The sequence below is a fragment of the Carassius gibelio genome, chromosome A13 (genome assembly GCF_023724105.1).
Source record: "Carassius gibelio isolate Cgi1373 ecotype wild population from Czech Republic chromosome A13, carGib1.2-hapl.c, whole genome shotgun sequence".
NCBI classification, from domain to species: Eukaryota; Metazoa; Chordata; class Actinopteri; order Cypriniformes; family Cyprinidae; genus Carassius; species Carassius gibelio.
The window spans coordinates 12,575,357-12,598,939 of record NC_068383.1 but is presented as its reverse complement, the minus strand read 5'-3'; the positions used below and the strand labels follow the sequence as shown (position 1 = coordinate 12,598,939).

At 36.4% G+C, this 23,583-nt stretch overlaps 1 protein-coding gene and 1 long non-coding RNA gene across 2 annotated transcripts in view; one reads left to right on the top strand and one right to left on the bottom strand.

The window, feature by feature from the left end:
* LOC128026185 (heme-binding protein 2-like) overlaps positions 1 to 23,583 on the top strand; it is a 136,278-nt gene that overhangs the window by 66,279 nt on the left and 46,416 nt on the right. The gene's annotated exons all lie outside the window — the stretch shown is intronic.
* Positions 3,447 to 7,081, bottom strand: LOC128026186 (uncharacterized). The gene is made up of 3 exons (XR_008186367.1): positions 5,733 to 7,081; positions 5,228 to 5,318; positions 3,447 to 4,185 (listed from the first exon to the last, which is right to left on the bottom strand). It is a non-coding gene; the product is annotated as an uncharacterized LOC128026186 (long non-coding RNA).

Here is a 23,583-nt window from a genome sequence, read left to right as displayed (position 1 = left end):
CATTTCATCACTCATCTGTGTGAACTGATTAATATATGAGGTTAATGTATTTTTGATTATGAATAATTATTTTCCTTGAATCTTATTTGTCTTGATGCTACTTTATCATCTTTATAGTCTATGCTTCAATAAAATGAATATGACGAATATTGTGTTCTGAAGATTCTTGTTAAATACATCATTTTACTAGGTAGGCTCATATGTGTTTATTTTAGACTTGGAAAAACTACATAATCATTATTGGGATTATTTTTTACTTAAGACATAAAAATATTTGATCAGATTAATGACATCTGGGACATCAGTACACCATAAAGTTATTATTGTTTATATTTAGTAACCAATGCCAATTGTTTTGTGAAAGAAAGGGAGTTACGAGATTAATTATTTTGCATTACAAGATGGTGCCATGGGCTTTATAGTTACAAACACTTGAGGGATAACTGAGAATGTAGCAGGAATGATCAACATGGATCTTGTACTCCATTCAAACCAAGAGCATGCACATTACTGATGTCCAGCACCTGAGGAGCAAGATACGGGGGTGAGAGGACATTTTTACACTGATTTTTGCTAATTAGTTATTAGTAATATATATATATATATATATATATATATATTAGGGGTGTAACGGTTCACAAAATTCACGGTTCGGTTCGATACGATACACTGATGTCACGGTTCGGTTCGGTTCGGTTCGATACGTTTTAGATACAGCAAAATGTAAAAACATCTCAACTTTTCAGAATGCCGCAAGCGCACCGCGGGTCATGTGACAAGAACCAACCAATCAGCTTCATCCTTTTCCGTAACAACGTTGAGAGCTCAGCCAAGATGAAGGAACAGCTGATCATAGTTGTATATGGATTGCAATTTTGAAATAAATTCAGTAGCAGAGCTACTGCAAGCGATTTTTAGAGCTGCAAATCCATTTATCCTTCGCTGAAATTTCCGCGTCTCATGGAGAGAGCACGTCATTGTTGCTTAGCAAAGACAGACGCCTCATGAGCGCTTCTGCCCGAGCGCTTTGGAAAGGAGGAGAAAGACGCGCTTAGCGTTTGCCATGCGTTTTTAGGAGCAATATGTTAACGGCCCCTAAGGCGCTCGCTCACTCAGCACGCGCTGAAGGCTCGTTGCAAAATGTCGAATGCATTTAACAGACCAGAAATATAAGATCCTAAAATAACCAACAGGTCTGGTGTTTGGGTTGGATTCCCTGTAAGCTATAGTGTCTAAATGCTGCAGGGATAGTTTGCTGCGTGCATGTTTCTCCTTTTTTTCGTCTTTTCCCAGATAGTACTGACGCATATATCCCAGATATTCCCGCTGGGTTTTTTTTTTTTTTTTGTAATCCCGCTGGTGTACCCTGTCATGTTGCAGATGCGACATACCGTTGTTTTTTTATCCACCACTCTCTTGCCATCACCATTATAGCTTAAAGGGAATCCAAAGTGCACCCAAACACCAGACCTGTTGGTTATTGGAGGATCTTCTCATTTCTAGTCTGTTAAACGCATTGGCTATTTTGCAACGAGCCTTCAGCGTGTACTGAGTGAGCGAGCGCCTGCTGAGTAGCCTAACATAAACATATAAGATGGTGTTTTTTTCTTCTTCGGGAGTGTCAGGGGCGTTGCCTGTTACGTTGTTTGGGTTATTGGGCTACCTTGTTGAACGCATATCATTATATTTCTAGCTCTCTCTTTTTTTTTTTTTTTTTTCCAAATATAATTAATTACTCCAACGAACCGTTCGGTATACATAATGCGTACCGCGTACCGAACCGAAAGCGTCGTACCGAACGGTTCAATACGAATACGCGTATCGTTACACCCCTAATATATATATATATATATATATATATATATATGAATGAATTTGTCCTTGTGTAATAGTGAAGTATCACAATGTGTATACATTGTCCTTGATTACTGCTTAACAGTGGGGAATAGATAATGGCATGTTGTTGCAGGTTCATCCATTATATTTATTGATGTTTACTTCAAAAATCAAATAAATAATCTATTATTTTCATTATTAAATCATTTCTTTCTAATTTTTCCATGTTTCATCAGATGGCCTCACAATGTCCTGTCAAAAGGTATAATAGCAATGATGTAAGAATTAGAAAACAGAGGACTGTGAAAACTGTCAGATATAAATGTGACTCAGCTCAGTTTGTTGTCCATGATGAGGAGAATACATATATGTAGGTTTTACTGCCCTTCTACCCCCAGGGGCCCAGTAGCACCCCCCGGAAGAGCCAAAAACTGTACATTTCAAATGGCTGTAAATCAGAGTCCAATTAACATATCAAAGAGAAAATGGGCAGGATTATTACTTATGCTATGCTGATAAAATAATGTTGGGCACAGTTTTCAGAAATGAATGGAAAGGTGGCATAAAGGCATTTTACATATTGCATACTCTAAAATACTAAATTTCACCATGCCTCTCAAATATATCATAGTGGTTTACACAGTGAACATATTTATATGTCTAGTTTACCATTCAATATATTATTTATTTCATTTCGTTAATAAAACTTTTTAAACTACATTACCCATAAGCCTCCATCGTTCTATCTATGGAAAGGGAATACTAGGCGCTGTTTTTTGTAGTTCATTGAAGTTATTCTTAGGGTTAGTGTTAGGATCTCGGTAAAAAGGTGATTTTTCTCAACATAGAAACACCCAATGTTGACTTAATATATTTACTAATGTGATAATAGCAGCAAAACATACTTTTGTAACATGATCCGCTGTTTAATATGGGTTAAAAGATAATCCAACCACAGACAGTCCTGCGATGACAAGGGACATTCACAGCCAATGACATCAAAGCTGAGCAGCGTCATCACACTTCCTTAACCATTTATTGTCATTCATGAACGCTGTTTTCCGTTTTTCGGCTAAAGGGATAGATTGGTTAACAATAAATTAAATTTGCCACCTATTAGATAGTGTTTTATTAACGTCTACACCTTCTTCCAACAATAATGCAAATACAGAAATTATTGTTATTCAGCTTGACAACAATTTGGCAATATCGATGTGTACATGTGTGTGTACAACACGTGATGTGAACTGCACAGTCACAGTTGTATCTTATCTAACCAATAGATTCATTTCATTCAATTTAAAAGATAAATTTTTTCCTGACCAAAGACAAGAGCATTTACTAATAAAAAGTAAAGAGTGAAATTTTTAAGTTATTAAATTATTTAAATTTGTTTCTGTGATTTGCCTTGCTTTACCAATTAATCTCTAGTAATAAAAACTGAAATAAAGCATAATGAACATACATAATTTTGTAAGAGTTTTCCAGTATTTATAGATATGTCAAACTCATTTAAAGACAAAGTGTGCATATTACTGCACTGTCACCAAGCTCGTTTTTAAAGAATAAAACTATGAAGAAAAAAAAGGCAGTTATGTTGTAAACGTTAACAATTTTCAGTGTGCAAATTCTTTTATTAAAAAACAAAACATTATAAATATGGTATATATCTTTCAGAGAACACCGTAAAAATATACATTTTCTTAAAAGATTCTATTGACCAAAAAGTGATACAACACTTAATGTTTCAAACTCACAAAAAAACATCATGAAGACATGCATGTCAAGTGTGCAATATCATCTATAAAACTCAATCAGCAGAGCATCACGTAAACACTGATTGTCCGAACAATGGAAGAAAGATAAAGTGTTCAGGAAAACAAACACCTGCTACATAAAAATGCAGAAATATAACTTTAACAATAACATCATTCACTTCATGACTGGAACTAGGGGATTGCTGTGCATGAATATGTCCTTTACTAAAACTCCTGATCAGAACTGAAGCTTTTTTATGATAAAAGCACCAGAAGTAAAGTTTACTGTATGAAGCTTGACAAAGAGAACACAATGCTTTATCAATATGATAAATGCTATTTTTTAACTATTGTTGTCATCACTGGTTCTGTATACAGTACAGTATATGGGTTGCTGGAAGGTCACAATGTATTCATTATAAGGTTAATTAAAACAAAGTTACATCTTCTGCAGAAATCAAACCACTGCAAAGTCTTGAGTCACTGATCCAGGAACCATTTCTGTGTGTGTGTGTGTGGGGGGGGGGTTAAAGAGTTAAAGAGGTGAGTCCTTGTGCATGACGGAGAACTACAGTGTTATCTGGAAACAATCCTGTAAGACAGAAAGGATAGAAATATTATGTAATTAAATGCAACATTACTGTGTTTTTTTTAGACCATGAAAGCATAATCTGCAAAGATGCTGTATAATTAAATGTTAAATGCATCCATTATTAAAAGCAAGTCATTAATAGCAATATCTAGTCATGGAGATCACGTATAGTGGGAACATGAACTGATGGGGCTTATTTAAAGTAATTTAATGAGAAGCCAATGAACAATATAAACTTTCTGACTGTGTGGGGCAACTGATTTTCCAATATTGTGATAGTGTCAGATGAGATTGTCCAGGGGCTTGTACAATATCATACAAGTGTTAAATTGAATTAGTGAATTATTAAGACTTTGACGTGCGACTGTATTTAGGGATCATTTTAAAGACTTTTCCCCTTTCCAGATACCCACACTTGAGGTCTTATTCACTTGAGAGTGTGTGTACGTGACTATGAGACTGTCCCCGGTCTTAATAATGCCAAAGCACAGCGTCCTTAACTCACACTAAACCTCTCCAATACTTCTCCGGAGCGCTATACAACGCTTAGTGTATCCCATCATGCATCATGTTTTGGAATTAATGTGAGACTTTTTGCAGAGATCTCACAGGAGGTCACGCAACTTTCCAATGTTTGTGAAATATTAATTATAATAATTAGAAATTGAGACTAATTTAGTAGTAAAACAAAGTGTTGCATGTTTTCTTGGTGCACAGAAAAGTATATTTATTTTGTACATCATTTGTAACTTCTTTTTATCACTTAATTAGAAGCACCACAAAATAAATTGTCATCTTTAATAGGGACTATTGAAAAGACATTTAGAAGTTTCTTTTAAAATACAAAGTTGAAACGAACTTTGTCATGTTAAGATCGACACACATTGTGATCTTCATGCTCACTTGGGCCAAATAAAGGAAATGTGCAAAGATGGCAAGTGTGGGTATTTGGACCGTACAACAGTTTAAGAAACAACAAAATGCTGTGCAAATGATAACAACAGGAATGTTTGATAAAAGGGACAAACTATCACAGACCAACCTGCCTCTGCAGCTTTCTGTCTTCTCCATTTCTGAAGGAATACCTCTCCACAAACACCACTGGGGTGACTGCTTACTTTACGTCTTTTCAGCTAAAAAATTAATACAAGGGGAAAGAATATAAAACAGAATTATATACAGAATGTTAATAGTGATCTGTGAGCAAAATATTTAAGATATAAACCAATATGAATTGAACTGCAATATGGGAAAAATGTTTTTTTTTTTTTTTTTTTTTTTTTACATTAAAAAGGTATTACAAGCATGGTATAGTAAATGTGATTACTGTGAAATAAGTCATATAAAAGCACATTAAAACACTACCATTACAGTGGTACAACTATAGTTAATTTGGTGATTAATGTGCTATTACGATACTACAGTAAAGCTACAGTTACTGTGGTAAAAAAAAAAAAAAAAAAACATGGTAAATGTCTTGTTTACTGGGTTTTACCTACTTTTGTAGGTGTCATGGTTACCATGATTTTACTACAAATACAACTTACATCTTTGAACCTGAAATGAATATAAAACGATCCCAGGTCTGTGGCACGTCACGTCACGTCACGTGACCGATAGAGTTTAACCAGTTAGCAGCTGTGTTCATTTAGTTAAACACAATGAAACTCAAAGACAGCCTCAGCCTGATGTAATACAGAGAGTAAACATAAGGCGCTCATCTGATTAATAAAGAAGACAGAATACGTTTTAGGACAGGCATTAAAAGAGCATATTTACTACTACTCACCATAGACTGTATAACTCACCCAACCTGCGGCTCTTGTAAACTGATGGAAAGTATCGCGATGTGTGCTGAATGAGACTTCTTGAACGTGATTTCAAAGCGATAAACATCTCATGTCAGTGACGCTAGAGGCGCTTGACCACGCTTCAGTTTTTGACGCTTTGGGGTTGACGCACAGCGCGTGATGCGCGTAGTGGGAGGGGCGGCGCTGTTTATTAATTATGTATTATTATTATTTAGGTCTTTCTCGGTTATTATTTCGAAGCTGTGTTGATTTGCTGTTTATTAATATTTTTAAAACTATAACGCTAAATCTATCAACATTTATTTAGATGTTATCATGTATTCATTAATTTCTTTATTTTAATTATATTATTTCGGTCTTATTACAGGTGAAATATTACAGTAAGCCAGAACACGGGCCGAGCGGGGCTCATTCTAAACCCATTAGCGGACATTCATATCACAGAATCTGACAGCGATCAGAGGCTCATCAGCGACAGCATTTTTAAGAATCCTTTACAATAGCCTTAATAAAAACTCTTAATAAATCTGTAGGCCTATCGCTAATAAATAATTTTTTTTTTTTATTTTTTTTTTTTTTTTGTTCTTTTTATTTAAACTAAATTGTTTCTTAATGTAAAAATGTGTTACAGTTATGTGTCAAGGACTTGATATTGAATTCTGTAATAAAAAAAAAAAATTAATCTAGGCCTATGAAAAAAATAAAAATCAATGAAAAAGTAAAAAAAGAACCATTGCGCATTTTACAGCTAAAAAAGTTTTCATGTGTTTTTGTCACCAGCAATACAGTATGTTGCTCAGTTTTGTACAGCAAGTTAAGCTCCGATTTTTTTTTTCAAGTTTCAGTGAGTTTCTTCTGTTGTCCTGTGAAAAATTAAATAATAATAATAATTAATCAGAAAATATTGTGCTGATGCACGAAAGATGCCTCCAGTTGAAATGCATTAGTTTAAAAAAACGTGCTGCAATCATGAAAATAAGGAAATAAACGTGTGCCTGCCACGAATAAATAGATTAAATTACGTGACAAAATCACGAACTGCCGTGAGACTGGGTTTCCGTGTGTGGACCACGGAAGAAGAGTGTCATTGACTTGCATTAGAGTTATCCGTGATCTCAGCACAGACTCACTCCGTGCTCGTGTCACAGATTTTAGTTAGGCTAACAGAATCAAAGTGAATCTGTATGATGGCAGGACAATGCAATAGTTACAATAACAGTCAGGTTGGTCATGGTATTTGGTGTTGAAAAAAATAAATACTTCAAATGTTGCGTTTCCAGATGAGATAGCACGTCCATTGAGTGAGGTCTGTACTCCATCACTGAAACGATCCGTGTACGGACCACGGAAGATGAGTGTCATTGACTTGCGTTAGAGTTATCCGTGATCTAAGCACAGACTCACTCCGTGCTCCTATCACAGATTTTAGTTCTGACTATAGCCAAAATGTGTGTAAAACGCCATCAAACTGGATTTTATGATGACAGGACGAGAAAAAATGCCAAGTTAATTACATGCCATTGCAACAGTGTCGACGAAAAGCTTGTAAGTTCCTAAACAAGTGAGTGAGGTCAGGTTGTGGAGGTCCGTGCCATCACGGGACTTTTGTAACTGAAACAAACGTAATTTTTATGATGACAGGACAATGCAATAACTACAACAGCTGTCTGGTTAATGTCATTATGGCATTGGATATTAGAAAATAAACAAATACTTCAAATGTTGCGTTTCCAAATGAGAAAGCACGTCCGTTCAGCGAGTTCTGTACTCCGTCATTGAAACGGGTATCCGTGTGTGGACCACGGGAGGTCAGTGTCATTGACTTGCGTTGGAGAAATATCCGTGGCCGGGTCACGGAATTTGGGGCAATTCCGTGATGGCTTCACGGATTTTGAGTTAAGGACCCGTGGACATTTCACGGAATTCTGTGAGACCAGGTTGTTTTTTAGACACATATAGTTACTTGGAAAATAGTGATGGTTTTAGAGAACATTTTCAGCCCCTTGAAGTCAGCATGACTGATGAGGTTGTGAAAATAAAAACATTTGTTGAAGCCCAGTAGAAAAAGTATTTATTTATTTATTTATATTTATTATATCACATATGGAGTCTATTATTATTATAATTTCTTTTACTGTTCACCATTTTAGTAACACTGATTTCCAGTTATGTTTGCAACATTATACTAGAGTTTGGTCCAAAACCAAGAACAGTTTACCAATAACTGACATTAGTTAGTAAAGTTAATTCTAGTCATTGCCCTGTGTCTTCATTTCAATCAGTTGAAAAAAATGTGTACTGGCTGTGACTGCTGATTGAGTCGTAATAACTTATGTAGCTGCCGGACACTTGTGTGTAACCATTCACAATGAGAGATGAGTGCATTAATCACTGATGACCTTCAGCAGGACATGTGAGCAGAGTGAAGTTCACTGTTCACTGTCTAATGGGACCTGATGCTTTATGGCCGCTCTGAAGTAAATATTATAGCCTTCCAGCCTTACACAAATTGACAAGGTAGCTCAGTTTGCTCTATGTCGTCTTGTATGTCTGATAAAGATCCATAAATGTCATAAAAGATTTAGACTTTCAGTTGATGTTCTTGTTTCAAATCACTGAATTTCCAAAAGTGTAGAAACAATGTTGGCTAACATCAAAAACAGTGCATATAATCATATGCTCACTGTGTTTCATCCCCTGTGCCAGAGATTAGACAAATGGTTACATAGGTTAATTAAATTGCTAATTAATATACAGACCTAATTTAAAGTTCTAAGATTTTCATTATTTTTTTAAGGGTGATTTTATCACTCTATAGCCAAGAGTATTTCCTCTTAAAGCTGTATGTTTTGAATCATTTCACTACTTTAATTCTAGCAGAGGTTGCAATGTTCCTGTCAAATCCACCCTAGGTATTTTTTAATGCCCTAAATCACCTCCTTCCTTCAGGAAGAGACATAATTTTTATGGGAAAACAAATCAAACATCAACAAATATTAATGATGGATTTGATGAGTTCTGTGGTTTTGTCTGAAACGGTTTGGGCCCGGTTCCCCAAAACATTCTTATCACTAAGTAGTTCTTAACCTATTCCTTAACCTCTCTCTTAACCTTATGGGACGATTCCTGACACGTTCTTACGCTAAGTATATCTTCTGTAAGTCATACTTTCATAAGGTTGGTCTGGACCATTCGTAAGCTCTCTCTTAGCGTTGTTTGAGCTCAAGACGCTACTGTACAGCAGTCTTTAGAAACCAGCGCAGCGAAGTACAAGTCAAACTATGGTATGTTGACAATGTTGTGGCTCAACAATGTTTTTATGTTATTTTTTAAGACTCATAATAAATTATGTTCGCAATGGATACAGACCTATGAAGATGACTCTTTGTGGTATCAGAACTAATATGGTGGTAATTAGCCTAGGCTTTTTTGTAATGTAATTAAAGCGAATTGGCGATACATTTTTTGATAATTAAAATCTGGCAAAAAATTTGGCTCTAAATTGCTAAGATCTATGAATGGGTCATCATAGTTGTGTCCAGTAAGCGACCATAGCAGCGATCCAACGTGTCCTTGTATTGAATCAAAGACGGAGCCGGACGCGGAGCCGTTTAGTCCATGTCAGTTTTTTATTTGGCAAAACTTAAGCCATTTTGACATTTTGCCTGATGTGGCTATATTAAAAATAAAAAATTATCCTCCCAAGACAACTCATTATGGAGCTGCTGGACCTTCTCAGACATGCGCTTGCCAGGCTAACGCGGCAGAATTTTGCTTTAAGCCCTGAAGCCCAGCGCTAGGATTTATTTTTATTTTTTTTTGCTACAGAGAGCTTCATCGAGGTCATGGGAGAGGGCTACGGCCTAATCAAGACCTCTGTGTGGAGGTGCGTCCACACTGTCACCATCGCCCTTCTGCGCCATGCCGGGGATTACATCCTGGTGGATGGCACACTCATCCCTATCGCCAATTCATCAGTGATTGATCAGGCTTAGACTACTCATCGCGAAAGGGAGACGCGGCCATAAACGTGCAAACCTAAAAAAACGTTAAACCTATGTCAAGAAGCGGCACAAGTAGCACAACGGGATAAGGGTGGATGATTAGCGAGGGATACACGATTCGTCTAACCGTCACAACTAACCATTTGATAATTAAATTTATAGTCTATATTCTACTGAAACTTAAAATATGTTAAAATAAATGTTACTATAATAATTTGAGGAATGTTTCATTTGCATAGAATGTGTTGTCTTTCTTAACGCTGTATTGAACCTTCGCGTGAAGTGGAAAATCGATTCATGAGCAATCGATACCAACTAATTCAGCACCCTCACTTTCAAGCTTCCTAAGGGACACTTCGGGGAACACACTTAGGAACATAAACAACTTTGGTAAGATATATCTTTCGAGGTCTTCTAAGCACGCTAAGAGCGAGCGTAATCAGGAAACCGGGCCTTGTTCTGAAATGGTTTTTCATAGAAGTAATCTCTCATTTCCTCACTAAGTTTTGCTCTTTAATTCCATCGTTTGGTTTTAAAAGTCTGGTTTACAGAAATAAAACCTTAAATTACAAGCATTTTCTTTCTCAAGTTCAAAAGGTAGTGTGTGACAGGAATGACCCAGTAGTTCCTCATGATTTTACGTCCATAGTAGTTCTTAAGCGACATAACTCCTTTGGAAAGCACAGCTTCTTTCCTACATTTCTCTATGGTCTCATCATGTGATGTGTTTTGGTTCAACTCTCAAAATTTGATTTCTGCATTTTATGGCCAAATAACACACCCAATGTACGGTGTACATTTTAGGACATCCTCAGACCTCAGTCATCAAATGAAAAGGCGTCATGCCTCAGACTAAAAGGCTTCAGTCATCAGACAAAACCGCATCGCGTCTCTGACTGAAAACGACTGATGTCGTTTTTTCTGAGACCTAAAGCTTTTCAGTCAGAGACGCAATGCCGTTTTGTCCGATGACTGAAGCCTTTTAGTCTGAGGCATGACGCCTTTTCATTTGATGACTGAGGTCTGAGGATGTCCTAAAATGTACACCGTACCAATAGTAAAACACATGCTCCTGTTGTCCAGATAGATTTTCATTCAATTAAATTTACATAAACATGGAGTTTTAAATATATATATATATATATATCTATGTGCAGATGATTCTTTTTGTCTGAGAATTTTCATATATCTTCAAGTTCAGTGCGACTAAAACAACAAATGTTTTATGAGCCAGAATTTCCACTTCTTGTCTCTCCTCATGGCAGTAATAAAGAGGGACACCGTGTTCCCTGAGAGGACTCTCTGGAAAGGGGAGGAAGGGAGGCTGCCCAACATGTCTGGTGGATTAATGTGAAATCTAAAAGGACAGTGCATGATTTGTCCTGTTCTGATTGTCCTTCTATTAATTACCTCCAGCAATTGGGACAATCTCACCAACCTGCAACCTTCATACCTCTCCCGATTTCACAGGGTTGTTCCCATGACTGCAGCCAGCAATGGTACGCATTGAAAATCAATAGTGCTCCAGGTCCCTTCCATCCCTTATAGCACCTTAACTAGCTCAAACAGCCTGTTTGTGGTGTTTGTTTGTTTTTTAGCTTCTGTCACCACATTTTATTAGTACACACACACATACACACAAACAAATATTTATATATGTATTTTAAGTCTAAGAACTAGATAATGGAGCACAGAAATATGTCTGAAATATCTGAAGGACAAGATGTCATTAATGCAAGTACATTTACTCTAAAAATTCAAGCTGTGATTAAAAAGGAATTGATTAAAAAAAGTCTAAATCAGTTTTGTATTTTTTGCTAAATTGTTTTACTGCTTTGATTTCCATAAATCTTCACATGCTTACAAAAAGAGTTCCTAATACTTTTGCCATTTTAATATCCCATGAGCTTCCTGTTTTTTCATTAGTCTAGACATATTTGTGGCAGATTGTTTGTGAAATGCAATTTGTGGCATACCTAAATCCAGAACACTAGAATATCATTGATCATTATGTGAGACCTTGGCTGTTTGGCCACATTTTTTAGTCTTGAAGTTTGTGTGCGTGTGCGTGTTTGTCCTTTGCACAGAGGCAAATAAATAAATATGGCACCGTTTCTGCTGCTTCAAGTGGAAGCACAATCAATAACTGAATAAAAGTAATATATTGTACCGTCCTTGCACATAAACCACAATAATATCACTCATATATTGCAGATATTAGTAAAACTGCAGATGCTCATAAACATATAATCAGTTCTGGGTTTGAGGTAAATCTCAGCCAGAAGGTCGAGCACCAACAACAATGAGACTAGTTGAGCAAGGTCATGTTATAAAACTAAGTACAAACTTCCAAAAAGCATTCTCTTAGATTTTCATCTTTTCATAAATACAGTCCAAAGTGACATTAATTATTTGCCTAAATTTGGACTACACATTCAGTTATTCTAATTAGGCATGTTTAATGACTGCAAAAAAGCGAACTGTAGCAGGTCAAACATAGCAGTAGCTCAGGGAAATAAACCCATCACTCTGACTGTTCTGAATGATAGAGACAAACTACAAACACATTTTCTCACACATGGTAAGGGACTGCACTGGTCAAATTGTGTGTCTGAATTGACAACTGTATGAGTATGGATGCAAGGTTAAGTGAGTATACTTTAAGAGGGGGGTGTCTCTGTGGACCTTATTAGAGATGGCCTGCCTCTCTCTTCCACCCAAACTGGACAGACAGCTTTTCCATACTTCTTGTTTCACATATTTCAGCCATCAGCATTTTAGCAGGGTTGCACATCTTCTTTCTATGCCTAAGTGCATTATCGCATCTGAGTTGTACAAAGAAATTCTGTCTCAGCAAATGCATTTTGTTCTTTCAGTGTTATAGCAGTATGTCAAGAAATACCCAGCAATAATCCTTCCAAAAGGTAGTGCATGCAGTATTTAATTTGTTAATGGGATTTGATAATGGTGAAATTAAGTTCTTAACAGGCATTTCTTTGAAGAATGCTTTGGAGACAGTTGACAAAAAAAGATACTGTATACTGTAAGTACTGTGCAATTTGTGTAGTATTAGTAAAAAGCATTTGAGAGCTGTGTAAGAAATACACCAGAATATGACAGTGAGTTGAATTTTTGAATTGTAGTTTTGAATCCGCTGAATATTGAAATGAATGAAAATGAAATTTACAAATATATTTTATTGTCCCTAGTAGGGAAATTTGGAGTAGACTCCAACGTTCCAACATTGCCTGGTACATGCACAATTCATACAATGGATATCCATCCAAAACCATACGCACATAAAAAATAAGTGTCACTGCTCTAGATTTAGCAACTTAACAAGATAGATACAGACAAAAACGAGTTTTTAAAACGGTTCAATTTGCATCATGGGATCCTGTACCTTCTCCCAGAAGTTTGTAACTGGAGTAAAGTACATTGGACGGATCACTTAGGCTCCTTTTAGCCTCTTTCATTATGATGCATACTCACTGCATACAATTACAGAACCAGTAATTAAATAGTTAACGACTGGTTTTCTGCTCTGTTTTTATCATACTATTTTATCAAACTAACTGTTTATTATGTAATTTAAAATTCATAATTGGAAATCTATGTCTGTTCCAACAATTTAAATCTCCAGCACATATCTCCTGCATAAGGAGATTGCCATTATTCTGCTCTCCATAGCCGGACATTAATAGGGAAGAACATTTTTAAATGCCTGCACTAATACAATCTGATAGGACAGACTTCCTCCGCTTCTCCTGCTCTCACCTCCTCTCTAGTGCTCCGCTCAGCCCTTCATTGATGTGACAGAAATGTTTCCTCCACCCAGATTGATCTGACTTGGGCTCGAATCTGTGACATTCGCTGAGGCACGAAGCCCACTGGTAATGAAACAACTCCGACTGCAGTCACAGCTTGCTGGGTCCTGTGTGAGATGTAGAATTGCACATTAAGAAAATAACATGATCTCTTCTCTAAGCTCTCGTAGCTGTATCCCAGCACGGCAGAATACAAACGTTGCAAGGCAAGTTCTTTAATTATGTTTTACCACGTGAACTCTTGTATAAAAGATCAGATTTTCTTACATTAAACCTATAGTGTAATAGTATAATGTGTCGTCAAGTTATATTATTTCATTGTATATTTATTGATAATTTTTTTTTTTTTCAAATATAATAATCTGACTGAAACTCATTTTTCTCATAACATTGCTCAAGTTAAGCTTTATGCATTTTTTTATACAAATGTATGTACAAATTTAATGTGTATTTATATATACTGCACATTATATTTAATAAAATATAGCTGTAATATATAGTGTTAAAATATACACTATAGTGCATAAGTAATATATACAACTTTTGTTTGGTGCTACTTTAAGTATCCATGGGCTGAGAAGCATTCTCAGGAAGAGATTATACAAAATTCATACAGACTGGTTAGATATCTATTTTTTTCTGAAACTATTGATCACACATTTTGTCTCACAGTTTCTCTGTGTAGCCTCAGAGGTTATTCAGCTTCTTTACAGAAATTATTACTCCACATTTTCCTCTCACATGCAGGAAAATAATGAAGAAACCGGATTACGAAAGTTAAAGCTGTAGATACATATGTATGTTAGAAAGGTCAAACTCTTTAGACCACGAGAGGAAACTTTGTCTGCTTCTTATCTCTGTAATACCTTTATGTTTATAGGCTTTGTGCAGTTTTCAAAGGATTTATCTAATGTGTTAGATGAAGGGAAGCTCTGCTTTGCTGTCTGAAGCAAGAAAGTCTCATCGCTGTAGAGCTTTATTTTATCTTTGTGGATTTTGCAGTGAATGTTTTATTCATGCGTCTTGGAGAGGTCCTCAGTAAAACAGTGTGACTGGTCTTTAACGAGCAGCTCTAGTCAATCAATGCTGAATTCTCATACAGCCAAACCATATGCCACAACAGCACTTAACTGAATCCCATATTGCCTGTTATATTCTGCTTATATATATATATAAACTGAATATATTTCCATTATTTTTTTCCAAGAAATACAACTGGTAAATGTTCCTTCTGTTTACTTGTTAGCACCAGTCTGTTAATGGCTAATAACTCAGCCTCACAGGCCAACTCTAATATGAGGAATTGACTTAAAACACTAGTGCTGTTGGGGACTCAGACGACGGTAATGGAACTCACAAGATATGTGAAGAAAACACAGGCCCCAGCTGCCATACTGCAAATGCATGACCACATGTGAGGTTTTGCGTAGATGAGGGTCAGTTTAATCTGACCCAGAATCAGATGATCCAGATTAGAGCAGTAAAGCTACATGTTGCCCAATGCACATCCTGGACTACCGCTACATCAGGACCATATGTAATCACACCATCTCTTTTTTTTTTTTCTTTTTTTTTTTTTTGCCCCATGTCACAATAGTGCACCCTTGAGCATAAATCGCAGAGATTTGAGTCAAGAACAGATTTTTTAAAAGATGTCAGTATGCACAGTTCTCCCTGAATTAATATCATGTATTTGAGCGCCATTGCTCATTATCAAAGTCTCAAGAATTTATTGTGCTTCTAAAATGTCTTTTAGGGCTAGATTATGTTATCCTCCTCATTGGTTTATTTATTTCCATGCTTTTCCTTTGTTTCATTTACAAGCATTATGCTCTTAACCTCTTTTGTCCACTTGCTGTAAACATGATTAATGTTTGTATTGTTTGTGGTTAATTAAGTAGAGGATGCACTGCTCTGCTTTTTTTGTCTGCTGAACAAATGCAATTAAATGCTCATACTGGGATTTTTATTCATATTTATGTCCCCTCGTCTGCCATTAGAATGTCTGGGCATGGGACATTATTCTCATATTTAATTCCATTTATCACTACATTGAATCTCTGTATGTCTCGTCTGTGTTCAGCGATTATGAACTTGTTATATTTATGCGACAGTTAGTTCTGTCCAGTTTGGACGCTATAGTGGTGAAGGTTTTTTATTGACTCTCTCTGAGTAACATTGTTATATTCCGTTGCGTAGGTAGCGACAAGTGGCTGTCTTTATAATTCAGTGACTGACTTATCCATTCAAACAGTTTGTTCAAAACACTGATTCATTCAGAAACCAAAAAAAAACTTGTCATGTTCATAAAACATTATCATTCAGGAACACCTGGTTTTTCTTTGATGGAACAAATATAGACACAGTACAGGCTCATTCACACTACAGATGATAGCTGTAATAATTGTTCTAATTCTATGAGAATAGAAGAAATCACATCACAACTATAATGATAACACAGGGGAATTTTTTAGTTATTGTTATGAAAGTGAAGTGACATACAGCACAGCCAAGTATGGTTGCCCATACTCAGAATTTGTGCTCTGCATTTAACCCATCCAAAGTGCACACACACACACTGTGAACACACATACACACACCGTGAACACACACCCGGAGAAGTGGGCAGCCATTTATGCTGCAGCGCCTGGGGAGCAGTTGGGGGTTCAGTGCCTTGCTCAAGGGCACCTAAGTCGTGGTATTGCCGGCCCGAGACTCCAATCCACAACCCTAGGGTTAGGAGTCAAACTCTCTAACCACTAGGCAACGACTTCCCTGTTGTTATGCTGTCGTTATACAGTAGTTATCGTTCTTGCCACTCGAATGTTCATTTTAAGCAACTGGAAGCCTTTTATTAATGATCTATAATTATTCAATTACAAAACAGTTTTCTGTTTGTTTTCTCTCTCCCTGTTTTATGCTTCTGTGCAGCAGGCCTATTTCTCATCAGTAGAAGCTTCTGCAAAGTCACACAAACAAACAGTGTCAGATCTGCTTGAAATTAATGCTGATGGCTTTAAACCAACAAGCTGCTTTCCTCTGCTAGCAAGTGCTCATTAATTTCAAAATCAGATTCTGTCTTTCTGTGTTAGTCTTTTTTTATCTCTCTCCCTCCATCTGTCTCTCACTTCCTGAATGGACAGGTTGTTCTGTTGTTTTAGAGCAAGGGACAAACTTGCCAGAGCTGTCAGCACAGAGGGAACACACTGTGCCATAAATCTTCCTCTAAATCTCAACTCTGCCCAAACATTTTATTTCATGAGCTTTAGCTGCATTAAAATACCAGGCATTTTCCCTCTCTCTCATAATGCTTTGAGTGACAGCACTGGCACATAAAGTCCAGCTCTCAACATAATGGCATGTGTTAATGACATGCCACATGGGAAATCCGAAGCTTAACGTGCTGATTAATCTTTTAACAGAGGTGGGTAAAGGGGTTATAAAGGGAACACCCATTTTAAGGATCTTCAGTATTAATCACCTTTACACTTATCTAACAAACTGTATTCAATGCAGGAGGGATGTAAAGATAATCAAATGCTTATCGCAGGTCATGTGATAACTTTAAATCCATTATATTCTCTGCACTCCGACTTTAGTCATAATGTTTGGTACAGTATAACGTGCTGGCTTTTATTATGGAATTACATTTTCATTTTGACAGGTTATCTTGACTTTAAGTGAAGAGTTGGTGTATCGGCACTCTCAATTCAAGTCTTTAGATAATAATAATGAATGTATTTACTGTCACTTTTGATTAATTTAATGCATCCTAGCTGAATGAAATTATTTATTTATAAAAAAAAACAAAAAAACACTGCATATGTGTGTATTTATTTTTCTTTTATGTGTGCATTTATTTATTTCACCACTACCCTTTCAATTCAATTCAACGATCCAAAAATTGCAACAACAACAAAAAAAAAAACACCATAAAAGCTATATTTGAACTCATATTTACTTGGGGGATTTTACTGATACTTGTTTGTTTGCTGTTGCACTGCTTCCGAAGTCACTTTCATAGTAACTGGCATGGTGTATTCTTTTGTAACATGGTTACAGACTATCTGCAAACTTCAGCTTTATGATAAGAAAGAAAACTACATTTAACTTGTTATTCACTGAAAATCATCCCCTCTGTCATGGCTCTTAAATTTAACTCAGAAGGATATGGTTAAACTTGCCATGTCGCAATGGATATTGCATTTTACAGCATTGACTTTAAAATAGCGCAACTCATCTCAAGGTGACAAGTTCAGTTTTTATGGTGCAGGGTAAAAATTGGCCGAGAAGTCTCTACAGTTTAAGTGAACATGAACACTAAATGGATGAAATGCAGTCTTCAGATGTGCAGTTTGATTCCAGGCACAGAGGGATGGTGTTGCTTAGAGACAGGAGGTCTGTACTGCTTCTAATCAGGGCATGATTCCCACTGTGCTTTCCTGTCAAGTCTCGACTCCCGTGGTGTCGCTGTGCCATTCTGTATGAGCTCCCCCACTGGCACAACAAAAGTGTGATGGGTGGGCAACTTCAGTTCGGACATTTCTCTGTGGGTACACAGCGACCTCCTATTGTGTAAGGAAACCTTCTTCTACCACCCTTGCACATTCTATTTTATACAAAAAAAATACTGTGTCCCTTGATTCTCCTCTAAAAAGTACTCTTCATAATTAGACATTCCTTCATTAATGCTCTTTATTAAATGATGACCGCTTTCCAATTATACTGACAATCATGGAAGCCTTTTAAACTTTCCCTAAACTGTTTCCTCTACAATTTTTTTTTTTTTTTTTTTTTTTGATTGGATTGGATTGGATTTCCAGGTTTGAGGGGTCAAAAAGGTACATGCATGTTCCTAAGCCTATGCCAAGGGTACAAAAACCTTAAGGGTACAGCACCAGTGACAAGCCATTGTACCCCTAAATGTACAATTATGTACTCTATTTTCTGAGACTGTATCTACTTCAATTGAATTTAATAAGTATTTACTTTATAAACTGTTGAAAGTATGTTCTGTATAGTATGAAAGAAATCTGGACATACTACATTCGCCGTGTTGTCATAGTCATTTGATCTACCTGCGTCAGTTGCTCTCCTCTCCCATGGACTTATGAGATAGTGAAGTGTCCTTTGCCAGAAAATAGTAGGACATCCGGGTCCTTTTTTATTTATTCCAGGAGTCCTTAAGTTCTAAAGTTCTCACTTTTTGGTCATGTCTCTCTCAACAGGAATGTGTCTGCCTGTTAGTTTGATGGGGTTTTGTTTAATGAAGGGTTTGCTGACATGCTAGTGACATGGCGTGTGTGGCATACACTTATGCTTTTAGCAGTCACGATAGTTCGCATACACTTAAAATACAATTTTAAAGCTGGACTGAACAGCCATATTTTGTGTCTTTACTGTATAAAACATGGCTGTGTTGCACATATTGCATTTACTCTAATTAATATGGGAATATAATAATAAGGTTTAATAAATGTTGCTGCTCCAGAATAAAAGTACGCATATAATGATAAGGATTGCTTAGTACGTATCAGTAATTACATTCTAATATTAACACTGACTTCTAATTACATCAGATTACCTGCATTTATATATAAAAAGCATAAAGAAGATGGATAGCCTATAGCCACCTTTTTTTTAATCAAACATCTTTGAGTACATAATTACTAGTGAACCAGCTTGTTTTATTCATGTTGTCAAATATTATGTATGTTTTATGAAAATGTCACATCACACTATGATTATTTTCTCTTCAGGTATAAATTTGTGTTTGTTCTAAATCAAGCAAAGTGTAGAGTATGGGGTATCATTGTGTTACCCTGCCTGAGGTAAGACCACATGAGACCAGTGTGATATTTACAAAGGCTGTTTTTCAACACACTGGTCATTTTTCAGGGCATGAACACTGTCATCTGGCAACAGTTTATGATTAGTTTTGCCTTATACTGAATCAATCTTACACCCACAGTCCACGCTGGAGTCCAAAGAGAACTTCTCAATCCAATTTAGTGCAATTTGGATAACTGGTTTCAGGCTACAAAAAAAAAAATTGCATACACATAATGACCAGAAATGGTTGCTGATTTCCAGTCTTTCTGTGCATATTAGTGGATTTTCAGGTTAGGTTAGTTTTTTTTTGCAGTTCATGATAGCTAGTAAGTCTTTATGGGTGTGTGTCAAATTATTAATTTGAATCAATCACTCATCTTATTTGTTTAAACACACCTATTCGTTCAGGAACTGCACTGGAGTGCCACTGCACTCGTGTATATGCTGGGAAAAACACATTGTACGTTCTATCATTTTGTTGCACGTTCCTTGAACATGAATACATTCCTTGATGGTGACCTGCATCTTGTGTTTCTTTCTTCCATAACACACAATAGGTCATACCTGCACCCTGCAAAACTCCATATCGTGGCTTTGTTTGGAACTTATCAAAAAAGAAAGTGCCAATTTTCTCTAAAACATAAAAAAAGTAATTAACTGTTGTATACAGGAAATGTCATACTACCATCCATGCTTTTGGTCTGAAAATCAGCATTCTATCCAAACTCTCTATTTTACAATGGAATGATTTGTAAAGTTATGTTCAGCAGCCCACCAACAATGATCTGTGATGTCCAATCATAAAATCAGTGTGAGCAATGCTTTAGTAGCAGCTTAAAAATCTGAGCGTGTGTGTGTGTGTATGTGTGTAAAATCAGTATCATTATAAAATTTTGCACCAGAACTATTTCTGAAAAAATACCTTCCTTCAAGGGCACTAGATTTCTAAAACACCAATACCCCCTGTGATCCTCTTGCCGACTAGCTCAAAGCTAATTCGAGTTGAGATCTCTCTGTAGTTTTCTTTTATGTTTGATATTTTTTTTCTGACTTTGATCTCTGCTAAGTAACGTAAGGTTACATCACCCACTTGTTTATAAAGCTACTTGCCAACTAGCTCGCTCACTCTATCCCCTTAATGAACACTGAATGTATTCAAGGATTATGCCTGCCTGAGTTTGCCCAATTAGTACTGAGTTTGATTTATAACCCTGTCACTATGGAAAGGTGGGAGACATTTTTACACGCATCACTGACGTTGGGATAATGCGACAATGTAGTCCCAATTACCCATACACCCATTTACAGACCACTACTCCCAATGATGTACTTCTGTCATCTTCTCATTTGCATAAAGTCAACTATGAATTCATTCCTCATTACTCATTACACTCAATCAAAGCCATAATTATGTTTTCCTCATTACCATTAGTTCCTGATGTCACTTAAAAATAACCTGACAAATTCTTCATCACTCTCTGAATTTCTCATTGCACCAGGCCTGTCTTTCAAACATATGGAGCGTGATCAAAGCCGATGAATGCTGCAAATTGATAGAGGCTATTAATAGCCAGCAGAGATAATATGCCTGCAATGGTCTGTGGTAACTGTATAAATGCTTCCATTGTTTGTGTTGCTGTGCTCAGAGGAGTGGAAGAAATAGGAGGATGCTCTACCGCTCCGCAACAACAACTGCATATTTTTCCAAACCCTCTACCCTGAGGGTGATGTCATCACATTTGTTGCATTCCCTGCCCCCCATTCACTACTTTGTCATGTGCACAAATGCAGTCATTTTGTTGTTAGAGGGAAACAGTGTTATTTCAGTATTATTTATATACTATTATATTGTTTGATATTTTGAAAAAGCCATTGTTTTTATTTTGTAAATATTCTTTATTTAAAATGTAGCTTTATTTATATTTTAGTTTTAGTCATTTTACTTGTCATTTACATGTCATTTAATTTAATATTTATTTTATTAATAGTTTTAGTTACAAATACAGCCTTGAAGTGCTTTTTGTTTAGATTTGTTTCCTGTAGTTGTTGATTTTAACATAGCATTGTGATTTATAAACATACATCATACATTGTGATTTATAAACATACAGCTGTTTGGTTTGTTGTCGTTTTTGCTTATATAAAAATCTAGATGTTTCCATTGAAATATATTTGGTAGAAGTAATGCACCGTTGAATTTTGTGTTTTTTTATTAACACATAGTCACTGATATAGTAATTGATGTATGCAGTCAGAGATCAGAGATCAGAGACAAAATCAGAGATCCTCTCTTGATCACACGAGACACATTTGAGATGCATGTTGTTACTACTAGGCTAAGTGTAAATGGCAGTTTGTCTTGATTGGCCATAAATGATTGGATCTTAATGATTTGTGTTTGTGTGTGTGTGTGTGTGTGTGTGTGTGAGAGAGAGAGAGAGAGAGAGAGAGAGGTTGATCTGGGCAGTAAGTGCAGAGACAGTGCTGATGAGCTGATCCATCATTGGTTGAGGTGTTCAGAAAAACAGAACTGTGAAATTACACGGTTTACTGTGGCAGAAATAAAGACTTTGTCCTCCTAACCACACCAAATACAATTTAGTAACTGTCACCACACTCCATCACTCAACCAGGTGTGACAGGACACACACACACACACACACACACTCGAGTGCTGACAGAAACAATGCTCACGAGCTTGTTTGTCAAAAAAAAAAAAAAAAAGATTATGCAATACTTCTCTGAGGAGTTGTCAGCTATTGTTATTTTTCACAATGTTTACTCATGTAGTAAAGGATAATGTTTCTTGTATACCTTACTAGATTGTGAGATTTGTCAACCTGAAATGCTGTTGGCAACCTATTTTATGAATACTGTAAGAACAGTAGTAGTTAGAGTTCAGTCTAAACGTTAATCCCTAAATGTCATCTAAATGTTGTCCCAAAATAATTTGCTAATATTTTTTTGTTTATTTATTTATTATTATTTTTTTTACATTCTATGGTTACAGATAAATTATCTATATTTCAGAGTGAAGCAGGCTATTCAAACGGGGAAAACTTAGGCCAGTCCTATGTTTTTGAAACTGGATGACTTGTGAAAAATAACAAACCAAAATGAAGCCATGTTGTTGGAGGTGAGGGGCAATTGTATTTGTATAGTGCTTTTAAAAATGAATTTCTTTTCAGAACAGTTTTACAGAAAAAAGTGCCTTACAAATCCCACTGTGTAAGCGGGGGGAAATGTACATTGCATTATTTATTTTATTTATTTATTTATTTATTTATTTGTTTTACTCTTTTCCCAGGAGGTCTCCCATCCAGGTATTGACCAGGCTTAACCATGCTTAGCTTCAGTGGGCAACCGGTCTTGGGCTGCAGAGTGATATTGCTGGTGTGCTTTGAAAGTAAGCACACTTTTACATAAAATAGATAGAGTATGTGGGTGGCCCTTTGTTTTGTTTTACTAAAGTACAGCTTTATAAACATGATATGAAGTGGGGACACATGGGCACTGCTTTGCACATGAAACAGTACAGCAGACGCACAGAGCGGATCAAAGAGAGCTTTTGGTCCAGCAGGCTTTGTGCTGTCCCATGTTTACCCCTGAACTGAATGTGACACACAGCTCGAACCAGATATTCTTTCAGATGTTACACCCTGCAGAGGGTCCTTACCAATAACATCTCATCTACTGTTTACAATCTGCCATATTACCAAAAAAATATCTTAGCATAATTGTATTGTTAAGTGTTGTTCATTTTTCCTATATGCTGGAACGTTTTGGAAATGAGGGCAGCTGTCATAATCACTGCAAGTGATTCTCAGGTACTGTACATCAAGAGTTCAGGATGCCTGACTCACGATGTTACATTGCTGAGAACTGGTTTCAAGGAGAAGGAGAGACAGTAGTTGTGGAAGCCAA